The following is a 17,715-nucleotide window of genomic DNA, read 5'->3' on the forward strand; positions in this document are numbered from 1 at the left end:
TTATATGAGCTGAAGAGGCGAGCCTGGTGTTGGGGTGAGGCGGGTACTGAGTCTTCCCGGGGCCCCCCATTGGCCCGAGCGCCTGCCACGTGACCGCCTTGCCTTGACCTGCCCCCGGTCCCGAATGTTGCTTTTACCCCCTAAGGAAGGAGTGGTTGACAATTTTCATATTTCTTCTAAATTTGGAGATTTCAGACAATGCTGGGAGGCTTGGCTCCAGCTGCCAGAGGCCCATGTGGAAGTCATTAAGCCAGAGAAGGGGGGCGGGGGGAGAGAGGGAGGCAGGGGGAGGAGAAGGAGGAGGAGGAGGAGGAGGAGGAAGGGGGACAGAGTTGTGAGGGTTGCCAGTTGTCAGCCTGGGAACATGAGCAAACTCCCTGGGAGTTTGCTGTGTGTGAGAATTTCCTTCCTCTTTCCCGACCCTAGTGTCCTAGGACTGGAGAGGGAGTTCTGAGATTTTCTGGGAACCCCCGGTGGGGAAGACACCAGTCCCGGCTCCTGAGGTCCAGTGGTCTGGTGGGAATGGCAGGAGATGGGAGACCACAAGGAATTAAATCCCCTTTCCAGAAAGCTGGAACCCAGATAGGCCAACCCCATCATTGTGCAAAGGAGGTCCAGGGCCCCAGGGTGGAAGGGCCCGTCCAGTCACACAGGAGGCCGTGAGGGCGTAGGAGCTGGGATCCAGGCTCTTCCTGCCGGGCCTCTCTTTCCCCACCGTCCCAATGGTGAGAAATGCCCATCTCTCGCCATATGCCCCCTTTCTCGTTATGCTTCCCATAGATTCCTTAGCGTTTCTCATGCCCGGGCCTTTGCACTTGCGGTCCTCTCTGCCAGAAGTGCGCTCTGCCCAGAGTTTCCCATAGCTGGCTCCTTCTCCAGCATCTGGTCTCAGCTTAAAAGTCACGTCTGGGAGAGGTTTGCCCGGCTGCTGCATTACGCTCTACCACTCCCCTTGCTGCTTGCCTCGCACGGTGCTGATTCTATACATTTATTGGGTTAGCTGCTCATTGTCTAGCACTTCTAGGAGAGTGTGACACCCCCCCCCCCGCACAGGGTCTGTGTCCCCAGGCCTCCCACAGTGCCCTTGAAGAATGGCGAGAAAGCTGTCTTCCAAGCGGCGGCCACCATCCTAGCATGGGAACAGCCTCTCTGAGGCCCATGGAGGCCTCCTGACAGTGGCCAGCCGTGCCCTGTGTCAAGCAAGGCCACCTCGTCCCTGCCCGTGTTGCTCAGAGTTTCCCTTCCGTGGCCAGGCTGGCTGACCCCCGGCTATGTCTGTCCTCACTCTCCTTCAGTCTCCCAGACCCCTGCCCTGCACCGCTGCCCCATCCCATCTCCTTCCTCGGGGCCAGGATTCCCTCCAGCACAGGGCCTTGTGCCACCCTGCGTGGGGTGGCTGAGTGTCCCCGAGGGGAGCGGGGTACTGAACCCGACGCTAGCCCTGACCTTCAGAGGCTCCTTATCTGGTAGGAAGATCTTCACCCCTGCCTCGTTCCTTCTGAGGAAAGAATTCGCTTCATGTCAGGAGGCCCGTGCATTTGTTCCCATCTTTGCCACGTCCTAGTTGGGAGGTCTGGGCACAGTTTTCTAACTGCTGCTCTGAGCCTCCCTTCCTCCTCTGTGGAATGGGTAAAACCTGCCTTGCAGTGTTGCCGTGGGGGTTGGGAGGGGCACCTGCAGGCCTGGGGAAGGCTCTGGAATAAGACTTAGACATGCTCAGCACTACCCCTGCTGCTTCCCGCCGGGGGGTGGTTGGGGGTGGGCTTGGGAAAGTGATCTCACATCTGTGAACTTCACTTTCCTCCTCTGTAGAATGGCGCAAGACACAGTCCCTACCTCCCGGGCTGCTGTAAAGACGAAATGAGACCATGCTTAGGAAGGGGCTAGCCCCATGCCAGCCTGTGAGTCAGTGCTCAGTAGACGTTAGGTATTATTTATGAAGGGTCATGATGCCAGACCCAACTCTCGGTAGACCCGCCGTGCCTTTCCTGTCATCCCCTTCTTTCCCGAACCAAGCACATGGGACCCAATCAGAAGCCCATCCCTGGACAGGGAAGATCGTGGATGGGAAAGGCTTGGGACCCTCCCGCCCCACCCTGCTCCGTGTTCGAGTTTATCTCTCACCACCAACAGCTCCCGGGCTAAAGCTAAAACCAGCCCGATAGAACCGTCAGAATTATGGAAACTCCTCTTTGGAGACCACGAAACTTCAGTTATGCTTCTGTTACTCCTGCTACTGCAGAAGCATCAAAGATTTTTCTCATCAAAGCAGAAAAGAAAAACAGAAAAGCTTTCTACCAGTTGTAGAGAGACCCGCCACTTCACAACCCGAGAACCTTGTGCCTGGCCGAGCAGTGAGATGGCCGCTGGCGAGCCAGCAGGCCCTGTTACCAGGAAGCCCATCACCAGAGGTCAGCACAAGGACTTGAAGTGACCCGGAGACAGATCCTAGGACAGAAGGTGTCCCGGCACCGAACTATTTTAAAAGGCTAACTAAACGGCAGCCATTTGTGACTCAGTCTCTAGAAATCCGTCTCAGACATTTTGAAGCCTGTTTCTATTTCCTCGCATACCCTCTCTTGGGAGTTATGAGTGCTTTATGGTTATTAACCACTCTGTGAAGTGGCTTTTCTTTCCAGACTGTGGCAAAGCAGCCTTGAAATCCCTGCACTCCCAGAGGAAACAGGTCAATGAGGCCTGGGTTTAGTGTGTGTGAGTAAGGCGTCCTGGGAGGGGAAGGGGCTTCTTGTTAGGAGGTGGACATGAGAGTGTGCTTGGTGAGTTCTGTGTCCTCCGAGGGCGGGTGCAGCTAGGCCAAGGGGAATCCCAACTGGGACGGTGAACCAGAGATTCACGGGACCTGGGAGAGCTGCCTTATCTCTACAGGTGATCAAGGAAGAGATTGAGGTGGTACAATTGGGACCTCCAGGGAGATAGAGTTTATATCTACGTAAGAAGGGCTTTTTAATTCAGTGGATCTACCCAGGATGGAATGGGCTAATGAGCAGTCTTGGGAAAGGGATGAGTTCTCTGTCACTAGAGGAATGTAAGTAGAGACTGGATGGCAAGTCCAGCCCAGAGATCCTATGAATTTTATCTCACACTTCGTGTTCTCACCCCCAACCTTTCCCTACCCACCTAGCCCAGACTTCATACTCATCTGACCCAAAAGGGATGACTCAGAGATGAGGGGTTGGGAGATAATCATGGACTGAAAAGGGCCATACCCCTGAGTTAAAAATCAAGCTTCCTATGTTTTCTTTGGTGAGCGTAAGACTTTTGTGTCATTGATTGAGTTTGATTCTGAGAGAGAAGTAATAGTGAAGAAATGCTTAGGATTGTAATGAAGCCAATTTCTCAAAGACATTCTTTCCCTTTCTTTCTTTCTCTCTTTCTTTCTTTCTTTCTTTCTTTCTTTCTTTCTTTCTTTCTTTCTTTCTTTCTTTCTTTCTTTCTTTCTTTCTTTTCTTCTTTCTTTCTTTCTTTCTTTCTTTCTTTCTTTCTTTCTTTCTTTCTTTCTTTCTTTTTAAATTTGAGATGAAAAGAGAGAGACAGAGCATGAGCAGGGGGAAGGGCAGAGGGAGAGGGAGAAGCAGGCTTCCCCCTGAGCAGAGAGCCCCAACGTGGAGCTCAATCCCAGGACCCAGGGATCATGATCTGAGCCGAAGGCAGACGCTTAACTGACTGAGCCACTCAGGCGCCCCTCAAAGACATCATTTCATGGACAGCTGTCCCCAGGGTGTTATTGAGGTTAAAAATCCTGGTTCAGAAGAAAATATACGATATAATCCCATTTCAGCGTATGGTGTACTACAATGAGATCCCACTTCACATCCATTAGGGTGGCAATAATAATAATAATAATAATAATAGTAATAACCCCTAGATACTTAGATCGTGAACACCGATGCTCACAGCAGCATTATTCATAATAGCCAAAATGTGGAAACAACCCACGTGTCCGTCGGTGGGTGAAGGGATAAACAATGTGGCATCTGGCACAATGAAGTACTAGCCGGTAAAAAGTACAGAATTCTGGTACATGTAACAACATGGATGAGCCTTGAGCACATTATGCTACGTGAAATAGGTCAGACAAAAGCACAAAGGCTGTGTGATTCCCCTTCTGTGAGATTCCTAGAATAGACAAATTCATCGAGACGGAAAGTAGAATCATGGTTGCCCGGAGCCGGCCGGAGCGGAATGGGGAGTTACTGTTTCACGGGTATAGTTACTGTGTCACTGCTTGGGATGATGAGAAAAGTTCTGGAAATGGATAGTGGTGATGGTTGTACAACACTGTGAATGTCCTAATTAGGTACTGAAAAATGGTTAAAATGGCCAATTTTATGCGACGCATATTTTACCAGAATAAAATACATGATGTGTCTGTTGGAGGGGTAATTGTGAACGTAGCAAGGTGTCCTGCTGGAGGTTGAGTTCGTGTTTTGTCTGTCCCTGAGGCTGTTGCCCCAACAGACCCGGACAGAAGGTCACTGGGAAGTGCCTGAAGGGCGTGTCTCTGGGAAGCGATGGAGCCGAGCTTCCCATTGTCCTGGGAGAAGGAAACAGCCAACCTCTAACAGCCAGGTCGCACAGTCCTCCCAAACCTCGGCCGCGCCCTGGCACGCGAATGTTGACAGGACATGGGACAGGCTTGCGTGGAAGGTCCTGGGTGCTTGGCTTGGAGCCCTTCCCTCGTCTGGGGGGATCAGCTTCTACCTCTGTGGCCTCTTTGGGGGTGTGGACTTGACCTACAACTTGGGATATGACTCACCGAGACCAGCTTCTGCCGGATGTTCATGTCTTTCTACCCCAGTCTGCACACCACGGCAGTGCCGGATGGGACTGGACGCTGCCCCTGCCCAAGACACCTGCAAGGACTAGGGGCCCCCAGACGCCTGTGAAGAAGGTGGCGTGAGCCTTGGAGAGAGCAGCTCTTCCGCTCATCTGACCTCTTGCTGTTACCAGCATACGGGCCTTGAACATGTGAACCCTTGGGACCAAATGGGCCACACTGACCACACCCTGAACTATGCAGAGGAACCCCCAGTAACACATGTGAGTATGCATGTGGTTGCACATGTGTATGAAAAGGCACCCTTAGGTTTTTGAGAGAATGTGGGAATTTGAGTGATTTTGCCTTACTTCATTATTGTTTTCTGTATTTGAGATTTTCCTGATTTATACTGAGCATCGATTGTTTTTCCCTATCAGAAGAAAGGGGAAGTATCACTTTTTAAAAGGCATACAGCATGGAGGTTCCTCAAAAAATTAAAAATAGAAATACCATTCGATCGAGTAATTCCACTGCTGGGTATTTACCCAAAGAAAAAGAAAACACTAATTTGAAAAGATATATGCACCCCTATGTTTATGGCAGCGTTATCTACGATAGCCAAGGTACGGGAGCAGGCCACGTGTCCCTCGACAGATGAATGATAAAGAAGAAATGCTACATCACCCAATGGAATGTTACTCAGTCATAAAAAAAGAATGAGATCTTGCCATTTGCAACAACACGGATGGACCTAGAGGGTATCATGCTAAGTGAAATAGGTCAGACTGAGAAAGACAAATATCATATGATTTCACTCAAGTGTGGAATCTAAAAAAACAAAACAAATGAATAAACAAACAGCAGAAACGGAGCCATAAGAACAGAGAACAAACGGATGGTTGCTAGCAGGGCAGGGTGGGGGGGGGAGGGTGAGCAGAAAGGGGGACGGGGAGTGGGAGACACAGGCTGGAAGAAGGGACGTCCTCAGGTCTGTTCTGCCCAAACCCTGTTGAAGCAGGAGACAGATCCACGGGCCCACTGGGCGCACTGCCTGTGTTCGTTTCTTAGGGTTGTTGTAAGAAAGTATCAGAGCTGGGGGCCTTCACCAACAGAGTATTGTCTCCAAGCTCTGGAGGCTAGAAGTCCAAGAGCAAGGTGCTGGCAGGGTTGGCTCCTTCTGGAGGCTGCGAGGGACGATCTGTTCCCGGCCTCTCGTAGAGCGCTGGTGGTTTTCTGGCAGTCTTTGGTGTTCCTTGGCTTGCGATGCGTCAGCCTGCTGTCTGCCCTTATGTTCACGTGACATTCTCCCTGTGGGTGTCTGTCTCCAAATTCCGCCTTTTCATAAGGACACTAGTCATATTGGATTAAGGGTCACTCTACTCCAGTATGACCTCATCTTAACCAATCACATCTGCAATGACCCTATTTCCAAATAAGGTCAAATTCTGCCATGTTGGGTGGTAAAACTCGAACCTATGAATTTGGGGGGATACAGCTCAGCCCATAGGATGGTACTTGACGTCAGCTACAATGGAGAAGTGGAGATATGACGCTCAATCTAGAACTCTAGGAGGTCTGGGAAATGTTTGTGGCTTGTTGGATTCTGCATGAATGGAGGTACTCGAGGGCTGGGTTGGAATGGGTGTTCTGCCAGTCCACCACACCCCCCACCTAAATCCAAGATCCTCCACCCGCCTTCTCAGTCCTGGTCGTTTTGCAGCTGACAAAATTCACATCCCTGAGCACGTGAACCTGGGGTACTCAAAACAGCACTATCCTTAGAAACCAGGAGATGGGAGTCAGACCCTGGCCTTACTGACTTGTTGGGGGGACAGCCACAGCTAATCAAAACCTACCACCATCCACAATTCAGTCAACAAACCCTGCAGTGCTCACAGCCATCACCACACTCTAGAATCTGGGGCCACAGGCTGGTAATTCAGGAATTCGTTCTAGGAGGCTGTCCCACTCCAATGTGCTTCTTTATTCTTTCTGTCCTGGGATTTTTAAAAAGATAATTGTCTTTTCCCAACCATGACCAATTTCCTGCCACCACCATTTTTCCTTTTTGTGTCCTGGTTATTGTGTGCATGTGCAAGCCAAGCCCGACTTTCTCCTGTGATGACGGGTACATGATTAGAAGACAACGGAGCCAGGAGGCCAAGTTCTCCTCCAAGCTGTGCTGCTAACTTGCTGGGTGACTAGGACCCCCGTTTCCCCACCTGTAAGACGGGTCATTACTTTCTGCCCACCTGGCAGAACTTGGACAGGGTCCGCAGAACTTTAGGGGAGGGATTGTGGTGTGTGGGACTGCACACAACACTCTCTTATGGAGAGGAATGAAAACTCAACTCTTAGTGGCTTCAAAACCAACGGGAATTCATTGGCTCACTTGACGGAGAAGTGCACAGGGAGATTCAGCTTCAGGCATGGCTGGATCCAGGGACTCAAACAATATTCCTGGAATCTGTCTCTGAGAATGGATCCTGGGAAAAGGAGGGAGGGAGGGAGAGAGGGAGAAGTGTGGTGTACAGAGCAAGATGGAGTCACTCATGTCAAGGAGTGACCCAAGCAGCCAAGGGTGTTGCAGCCAAGACCAGATATGCTGAAACCGGCACAAGCTGACGACACACAGAACCGATAACCCCAGGACCAGGGGACGTCTGCAAAGGCCCCAAACTGATTAAATCCCTTTAAAAAGGGAGAATTCTTGCAGCAAACTCTCAGACTTGCAAGACGCTGATCCTCTCACATCCGACCACATCAAAAAGGCAGCTGCAGCCGAAGGCTCTGCCCGATTGAAGTCCGAGCAGAACCGCGATTCTCTGCTGCTGGGACATAATGAGCAGCATTGCCGAAAGCTGAGCCGGACAGACGGAGGCCTCATCCCGGCTGTGCACTCATGGACCGACCTCCCCCTTGTTGTAGCTTGTCTGTTGTGGGACTTGGGATCACGCTTTGCTTTGTGTGACGTGTAAAAAGCCACGTTAAACACGTAGGGAAACGTCACTGACTTTGGAATCTGGTACGTGCTTTATCATATGCTAACCTTGCTTTATGATTGAATAAAGCTGACATTGTGGAAAGAAGACACAACTCGTGTGTGTGCCTTCATAGCCTGCTTGCAACAGACAGGCGCTGTGAATATGCCCAGAAATAATTACGCTGTAAAGGAAACCGTGCCGAGGGATATGAGAGGTCTTGGTGAAGCGCAAGAGGGTTTCAGGAGAGGGAAGAACAAAAGCCTTCGTACATGCTTTATTCATTCGTTCAGGGTATCAACATTAAACTCCCATTCTGGGCTTTGCAGGGGACTAGGCCTGGGGCTCTCCAGGAGCTCACATGGCTAATGGAAAAGGCAGGGAATTTGGTCAGTACCGTAGGGACGCACCAGGCACGCCTAGAGGTCAGATCCAGTCTGGGAATCCGGGGGGCTTCTTGGAAGCAGGACGTTGGACTGGAAGAGTGAAAATAGGAAAGAGCATTCGGAACAAAAGGAACAGCATGAAGAAAAGCACCGGGCTCTGTTCAGAACTGCACAGAGGCTGACTTACCAGGTGACCCTGAGCACGTGATTTTCCCAAGCTGGGCCTCAGGTTTTCTGTTTGTACAGTAAAAGGGAGTGGACAGCTTGCTACCGAGGTAGGGAAGGAGAAAAGCATGGGACACACTGGATGGGGCTGCTTCCACCTCGGCAGGGAGAGACCTGACTCACCAGGTGACTTTCATGGCTTCACGAAGGCCACGGCCCCCCGGGCCCAGCGCAGAGGAGAGGCAGGGGACAAAACGATACACCCCGCAGTAAGCAGTACTTATTATTTGAATAGGGAATATCTACACATCGTGGCCATCGGAAAGGTGTAAATGGCGTACGGTAAAACGTCGGTGCCTGCCCAAGCCCACCCTCTCATCCCAGCACCTCCTTCCCCAGAGCACATTTCTGTTACGCGGTTTTGCTTAGACTGGCAGAGGCGGGCTCTGCAGATGCTAGCAAGTTCACCCCCACACACGTGCACCTACGGCCCTGGCGTGCTGTTTACACACGGCAGCACACCGTTCACACCGTTCTGCACCTGACTTCCTTTCCTTAATCGCATACCTCGGATACTGAAGCCTGTCATTACAGAGAGGGCCGCCTCGTTCTGTCAATGGTTGGAGAGGGGCCCCCTGGGTGGATTTGCCCCACCGCAGGCCACCAGTCCTGTGTGAATGTAGGGAGGAGCATTTCAAAGCTTTGCGATCCTTTGCTAGTATCAACAATGCTGCGGAGCCCGTCCTGGTGCTTGGGGTAATTTGCATGGGGTGTCTGTCACAAGAAGGCCTAGAAGAGCCGTTGTTAGAGCCAAGGTCTTATGCGTTTGTGGTTCTCACATATCGCTCCAGTCCAACCCCCACCCCCACCCCCACCCCCAGGGGTGGTAACCAGTGTGTTCCTCTCTCCAGGCAGCCTCAAGGAGAGAGGGTAGGGGGATGGGACCCTGGGGAGGAGTGCAGCCCAGGGAGGGTGGAGGATGTGCTCCAAAGGGGGAGCAACCTGGAATCTGAGCAGAGACGGGGCCAGTGAGAAGTCCCTGGGGTAATGACAGCGACACAGGGGCTTGAAAAACCAAGGGTGATGTTGTGCTCACCCTGTCCGTGCCCTTCCTCCACCAACAGTTCCGTGAACGGCCTGCTGTGGCTGTAGCCTTGCTTTTCCAGGAATGGCGCTTGGGAGATGAAGGAGTGGGCGCCCTGCGGTGCCGTGTGTGTGTGTGTGTGTGTGTGAGAGAGAGAGAGAGAGAGAGAGAGAGAGAGAGAGACAGAGAGAGAGAGAGACAGAGAGAGAGAGAGCAGGAACAGGAGCTCAAGTTAGGGGCCAGCGCCTTGGAGAAGTAGACGTGCCAGCTGAGGACTAATTCAGGAGGAACTTAAGTGCCCCTAAAACTCAAGCAACATGTCTGATGCTTACTCTGTGCAAAAGTACCGAGGGAGGGGCTGGAAGTAGGGACAGATATATGTCACTAATCAGGGTGCCACACCACAGTGGGGGAATCCGGCACGGCTCGAGCCCGTCGGACCTAGGTTTGAATCCTGAATTTACCATAGTTTAATAATGAATTTACTATTTACTTGCTATCTTCACATGCCTAAATGTCCAAGCTGCTCAGAATGTGAAAGATTCAGAAAGAATGAGAGGTACTTTTGTTTCCCAATTCAGGAGAACAAGCAGGACTCAGAATCCTGGAGGCTGGGGGTCTCCTCACTCTACCCAGAGTCAAGGAGCACTAAGTTCCACATCCTGGTCCACGACATTTTTGATCATAAAACCCTAGAAGCAAACAACAGTTGTTTAAAATAAATACATTTTATTTTAAGTAAGTTGTTTTTAAAGATTTATTTATTTATTTTAGAGAGAGAAAGAGAGCGAGTGAGAGAGCATAGGGGGAAGAGCAGAGGGAGAGGGAGAGAGAGAATGTCAAGCAGACTCCCTGCTGAGCTGGGAGCTTGACAGGGGGCTGGATCTCATGACCCTGAGGTCATAACCTGAATTGAAATCAAGAGTTGGATGCTTAACTAACAGAGCCACGCAGGTGCCCCTTAAGTAAGTTGATTTTAAAAATAAATCTTTATAAATACTGTAAAGTACTATTTTACTACTATATTCTCTTAACAAATAAAAAATAGAAATTAGACAAAAGAGAAGTAAAAATAGAAGACCCTAATATTTTCCCTGAGCTTTGAATGACCCCCCACGTTGGAAACCATGAACCTAGCTCTAAGAAAGCACAGACGTGGGTTGTCCAAGGGACTTAGAGGGGCGTGTGTGTTAGCACATGTGCTAACTCGGGAACTGAGGCACTGGGGCATTTGGGACAAGGTGAGGGTTTGGGGGGTTTCCTTGAGTGGCAGGGGCCTGGGCTGAGCTTGCAATGGAGGCCTGAGTGAGGAGGGAAATGTATCTATAGGGTAGATGGGCTGGCCCTTGCATATCTTGGCCTGGGAGCCAGACCTTGGCAAGATCCCTGTATCCTGACTTGGGCTACATTGGGGGGGGGGGCTTTTCTCTTTCCCCACCCCTAGAGTCTCCTTAGATAACCCCCTTGCCTCCTTAGATGGTGAGCTTAGCCGTAGAGACTTAGTTACCTATTATATTGTATTATTAGTTATGTAACATGAGGGTCTTCTCTTTTACTTCCATCTTTTCTAATTTCTATCTGTGTTAAGGGAATAAATATATTCCTGTAATAGTATTTTGCAGAATTTATAAAGATTTATTTTAAAAAATAACTTACTTAAAATAAAGTTATTTATTTATATAAGCGAGGAGCGCGAGCCAGCCCCTAGCCCGGAAGGGGGAGGAGGTGTGCTAAGAATGACCTGCTGTTGCAGGGGTTCAGTTTGACAGAGCACCCACAGTAACGTGATCCTGTCTCCCCCGCTTGCCCTGGAGCTCATTCCTATTCGCTGCTGCTGCATGTAAGGGTTATGCTAGGGTAATGGTTACTGGAGATAATTTCCAACCGGGAGCAACCTGGCTGGGGGGATTAGGGAAAATGAATGCCCCCTAGGCCTTGGCTTAAATCGACCCTGCTTGTCATCTCTCCCTTCGCTGCGGAGGCCTCTCCCTGCCTCACTGCCTCCACCCTGCCTGTGTCTCCCCGGCTGACACTCCTCAGGACTGAGGCGGATCCAAGCCTTCGTAAACCATTCAGGACTGTTAAAACAAATCCTATAATTAGAAGCCAGGTTTCCTAAACGAAGTGAAAAATGTAACGTTACCCTTTGTTTGTTCACTGGGTGCTCAACGCATGTCCCATGACCCAGAGGAGCTGTGACTTTGGGTTTTCAAGAAGCCTTAATAAGGTAATGTTTATAAAGTTCTTAACTTTACAACTCTGTTGGAGGACAACTCCGTGAAATGAGGACAAGCCATAATTCCAAGGAGATTCCACCCCCATCAGCCCCCCATCCCAACAGCGAAGAATGCTGTCCCCTCATCCTCTTCTGTGGTACGTGGAAAGCCCCAAGACTGGGACTAAAGGGAGTGGGTTCAGGCCTCAACTCTGACACTGGATTGCTCTGTGATATTGTATCCACCTCTTTCCATCTCTGGACTTGTGTTTCCCCATCTGTAAAAGAGAAGAGCTGATGAGACTCGCTAATTCTAAACGTCTCTTCTAACTTGCATAGTCTACGGTTTGATTTCTGTGTCTCTCCACCATTGGGTTTTATCTGAAGCAAGGATTCATCTCCAAATTTGACCTCCCTTCTCTGGACTTTCCAAAAGGTCTTGGTAACAAACCTTGAACAGAATAAATCTAGTTCGGGGTTGGCAAGATGCATAGATACACCTTTTCTGCCCCAGCTTTGAACCCTCAATCTTCTCCCTCATGAAATAAAATGCATGACAAAAAATGTGAAAATGACCTGTGGAAGGAAAAAGAACTCCTTAACTCTTCCAAAGAATTCAAACTGGCCGAGATGGGGAACAGTGGAAAGAGTGGGGGGTTGTGCTGTCTGGAGATGGTAGCCACGAGGAAGTTAACAATACTATGTTAACATCGTAACAGCTGACATTTATGGAGTTCTTGTCATGAACCAGACTCTGTGCTGAGGGCTTACAACCATCCTCTCTGTTAACCTCACAGCAAATCTGTGAGGTAGGTACTTTCTCACTGTCTTCATTTTACAGATATGGAACTGACACTTCAGGGTGCCTTGGTGGCTCAGTCGGTTACGTGTCTGCCTCCAGCTCAGGTCATGATCCCAGGGTCTTGGAATCGAGTTCTGCATTGGGTTCCCTGTTCAGCGGGGAGCCTGCTTCTCCCACTGCCTGCTGCTCCCCCTGCTTGTGCTCTCTCTCTGTCAAATAAATAAATAAAATCTTAAAAAAAAAAAAAGAAAGAAACTGACACTTAAAGAGAGGAAAGAATTTGCTGGAAGGAAATAAGCGGTTGCAAAGACCATTCTTGACCTCTACAAACGCACGGCCTCTAAACGTCTGATCCCGTTGTGGTGCCTGGGGAAGCATCCGTCACTCTGGGCTCTGAGCGATTCCGCTGAGCAGAGCGCACTCTGGAGCGTCAGTGGGACTTGTCACAGAGGCAAGAAACACCTGTGCTGGAGTGAGCCTCCGCGATCCGGGGGATGTTTGTTACCGTAGCACACCCTGACTGACACTGCTTGTCACGGGCAGAAGGAGCAGCTTTGGTCTGCATGTTCTCCAAGAGCAGATTTGTCTCAGGAGACGGAAAGGAGCAGGGAAGTAGACATTTAAATCAAGCAGAGCCTGACAAGAGACTTGGGAGCATTTACTAGAATACCCTTGAGAAGCCGGCAAAATGACTGGAAATCCTGCTGTTGCTGAGATTTGAAGAAACGGTCTAAAACATGCAAAGATGTGTAGGGAATTCCGGAAAGATAATGTCAGAGCTGGGCCTGGGGTTGAGATAAAGGGATAGAATGCAAGGGAATCCCAAAGTGGAAGGCAAAAGTTGTGGGCACAGCTATGTAATCACCAGACTGAAGAGCCAAACAATCCCAGTTTGTCCAAGAGCACACTACTGGGGGAGAGAGAGACTGGGGTCAGTCCGACCCTAGAATTCTCTCCAGAGCTGACTCAGACAACATGGCCGCCTGGCACCAAGCCCTCTTGCCAGGCACATTTCCCTTCAGTGTAGGCTTCCTTACAGAGCACAGCCTGGCCACGTCACAGAGAATTTGGATGGACCTTGGTGCTCTGTGTATACTGCGTACTGACCCGGGTGCTCACCTCTGACCACTACGTCATTCCAAAGCTCAGTCCCCAAACTGGGGCGAAGGTTAGGGTGTTGGTCAAAAGGGGCCTCCGGGACCCAGGCTTTCATCCCACGCCCTGCCCCTTTTCTCCTCACTATGTTTCCCTTCCCTGGGCCTCATTTTTACTCTTCTGTAAAAATCTTTATATTCACACGGGTTGATACAAGGGAGTAAATAAAGTCATGGATGTAGAAGTGCTTTGTAAACTGTAGAGTGCAACACACACACAGAAGCTGTCACTCTCACCACCAGGCAATTATTGGCAGCGTCTGCTTGGGGCCTAAGGCTGCACCACCCCTGTCTCCCAGGGCCCCAAACCTTGAATTTGTCTTTAAAAAAACATTTTTTTAAAAAGTTTATTTATTTTTCTAGTAATCTTTACACCCAACATGGGGCTTGAACTCATGACCCTGAGATCAAGAGTCGCATGCTCTTCTGACTGAGCCAGCCAGGCACCCCCTTGAATCTGTCTTCTAACATTAGAACAATTATGGAGGCTTCTTTCCTGGACTTAGACTTTGGACCTGGTCAGATACCCCACCAACCATTTCTTCCTCCCTCACAAATACAATATTTATGAGAACCGAACTTTCGATAGAAATTTGGCAAGATGGTACATTCTGGAGACATTGTACCTGCTTCCACATGCCCTGAGAGCTGAGGTCATGGGCTCCAGCCATATTCACAGATGCAGGAGGTATAGGAGACTGAGAGGCGGGGCTCCCAGCCACAGTCCCTAAGCCTTGTCCCAATATCTTAATATTGCTGTATCCACCATCCTCTTTAAGAACATGGGCTCAGGAACTGTTCAAGCTGTTGACTGCTGTATGCCCAGTGCTGAGCACAGTGCCTGGCACATTATGTATTTGTCAGGAAGTGAGTGGACCCTCCTCAAGAACATTCAGGGCTCTTCACGGCCCATACCTTAAGGTCACAGCTCGTAGAGACTTACAGAGCATCCTGGGTACAAAATTTAAACTCCCACCTGGGGCAGCTTCTCATTATCCTCAGCTAACAGGATCAGACCATTGAGACAGGAGGTTGGTTGGGACCTCCTTCTAAGGGCCTGCACATTTCTTTTTTCTTTTCTTTTCTTTTTTTTTTTTTAAGATTTTATTTATTTATTTGATAGAGAGAGAGAGACAGCCAGCGAGAGAGGGAACACAAGCAGGGGGAGTGGGAGAGGAAGAAGCAGGCTCCTAGCGGAGCAGGGAGCCCGATGCCGGGCTTGATCCCAGGACCCTGGGATCACGCCCTGAGCTGAAGGCAGACGCTTAATGACTGAGCCACCCAGGCGCCCCGGGCCTGCACATTTCTGAGGCTGGTTTCTGGGTGGGGAGGCAGGTTGGGGACAGAGGCCTTGGCTACGGCCATCAAGTCTCCTCGCCAAAGGGCAGTGGGACATGTCTCGCTGCCTGTCCCCCAAGTGGTGGGAATGGGGGAACTCTCAGCGTTCCTCTTGTGCCCCAGCAAGCCCTGCCCTGGTCACAGCGGCCCCCACGCTCCTGAATCAGGCCCTGAGAAGCACGCGGGAGAATACGCCGTGTTCACAGTGTGCAAGGGGCTCCCGCCTGATGACTCCAAAACACACACATGCAAGACCCCATCCACGGATTTGCACTCACACGGACACCAAGACACACACAATGAAAGCATGGCTATTTGAGCCAGTGGCAGAAGCCAACATGTGAGGCAGACTCTGCTAAGCACCGTGGCTTTCTGCTGTGCTTGGGGAGCAGGCCTTTGAACCCAGGCTATGAAGGAATTCCCCTCCTCACCCTGCCTGCCCTGGAGGAGTCCCGTCCTGGCAACAGCCGGGAGAAACCACACTCTTGCTCGCCACCTCCGCCCAAGCCCAGGCTTCTCCCTCCCAGGTCAGGGCTCTGGGGGTCTGAGGAGCACATTTCGCATGCTGTACCCTTTTCCTGCTTCTGCTGGAGGAGGGGGCCTCCCGCCCACAATAGATGCAGACCTGCCCCGCGGGAGGAGGGGCTGACAGCTTTCAGGGAAAAGTCAGGACTCTGGAACTTGTAAGTCCAGACATCCTATAAACTCTGACGAGAGGATAAACATCCCCCGGGACTGAGGGGAGGATATGCCGGTGGGCAGGGGGCCCGGCGCCTCTGTCTGCCCCGGGGACAGGCTGTTTAGTCCACATCCCTCACGGGCCTCTGCGCTCCTTCCTGTTCCAGGTGTGGACAAGTGGAGGCAGGCAGGACAGCCCCACCTGGGAACCTGTGGCCTCGGACATAGGACTCAGACCTCTCAGGGCTGGAAGGGAGCTTTTAAAACTCAACAAGCCCAGCCCTTTCCTCTTTTTTCTTTTTCTTTTTTTTTAAGTAGGCTCCATGCCCCCATGTGAGGCTCGAGCTCACAACTGTGAGACCAAGAGGTGCACGCTCTACTGACGGAGCCAGCCAGGCACCCCCTCTTCCTGAATCTCCCCCACACCACTCCCAACTGGTCTTCGGCCCTCTACTAAAACAACTCGGCTGAGGGGGAGCTCACGTTTTCCCCAGGGCGGTCCGTTCTATGACTGGGACTCTGGCAGTTAACAAAGTTCGAGAAGAGCTGACCAGAATTGTTCTCTGCGGCCTGACTGAGCAAGAGCAAAGAATGATGTGTACCACAAAACTAAGAGCAGGGCCATTCCCTGAGCACCGTGCCAGGCACATGACATGCTGTTAAATCCCTCTCCTTTCCGGGAGGACACACACAGGCTCAGAGAGGTTAGGTCACTTGCCCAAGGTAACCCAGCTGTTGTGTGCAGGGGCGGGGGTTCAGGTCACTCTGGTTCAAAGTCAATGCTTTAAATATTAGTCTATACTGTTCTATTACCATCAAAAAGCAAAAATAGCGTACACACCCACGAAAATACCGTACACCCGACACGGGCACGGATAAAACCAACCAAATGACAATAAAAAGATTTGAAATTTGCCAAATATTAAGTACTGGTTGTGTGCCAGGCAAATAATACTTTTTATGATAAACCCGTTTATTAATTTATTTATTTTTAAAAGATTTCATTTATTTATTTGTCAGAGAGAGAGCACAGGCAGGGGGACCAGGAGAGGGAGAACCAGACTCCCTACCGGGCAAGGAGCCTGATGCAGGACTTGATCCTAGGACCCTGGGATCAGGCCTTCGGCTGGAGGCAGACGCTTAACCGACTGAGCCACTCAGGCACCCCTGATAAATTCATTTAAACAAACTTAGGAGGATACTGGGGCTCACCAAGGTTAGAAGTGGTCATGGCCACATATGAGGGGCCAGGCAAGTGTCCGAGCACCATTTCTGGAGTCGGCCATCTCCCGCTATGCCGTCATTGGAGGGAAGTTCAGCATATGAAAGAGAAAACTTTTATAATTATAATTATTATTTTCAAGCACGAGAGCTTTAAAGAGCAGGATGTGTGTCCTTAGAGAGAGGATCTCCCTGCTATGAAGGTGTCCAGCTAAGGATGCTTTAAACGGGGACCCTACACTGGTAGGGGCTGCACAAGACAACCCCTGGCTCTGAGGGTCTGTGGGTGGTGAGCGCTAGCAAGAGACGAGGTCCGGGGTCCGGGGTGGAGTCGATCTGTAATTCGGAAATGCGAGCTTGGTGTTTTCAAGGCTGGCTGCTGGGCAGAAGGGAGGCCTCAGGCACCCAGTCCCAGAGCACAAGCCCACCTCTCTGAGTCCTACCCTGACTCCCATTTCCTTGACTGCCTGCCATGGGGGAGGAGGCATTGGCACCTGGCCTGGGCGGAGGACCCTGCCAAGGTGACAGCCCCTCGGCCTGTCTCAGGGGCCGCCCATTCACCCAGGCCTTTCCCTTTTTTGAGAACTGGGAGCTTGCTGGCTGGGTCTGTTCCCACCAACAGTGTTCCCGTCCAGGGAGCTTAAAATAGTGCCTCTTGGCTGGGGCTCTGGAGTGAGCAGTGAGGCAGGCATTTGTGCAAATATGGGCCTGGGAGAAAGACTCCTACCCAGGAGGGTGGCGGGCGGGGTGGGCCGCATGGCAAGAGAGCCAAGACCTCCTGTGGAGGATGCGCCCTCCTGGCCACAGCCCCCCTCCATCTCGCAGCGGAGGTGCCTCTCAGTCTCCCGCCTCCCCAGACCTTACTGGGCCCAGCAAGTCTTTACCCTGAATCCCACAGGTCCTCCTGGCTC

This window comes from Ursus americanus, chromosome 15 (assembly GCF_024610735.1).
Source record: "Ursus americanus isolate L20-20 chromosome 15, mUrsAme1.1.p, whole genome shotgun sequence".
Lineage (NCBI taxonomy): Eukaryota > Metazoa > Chordata > Mammalia > Carnivora > Ursidae > Ursus > Ursus americanus.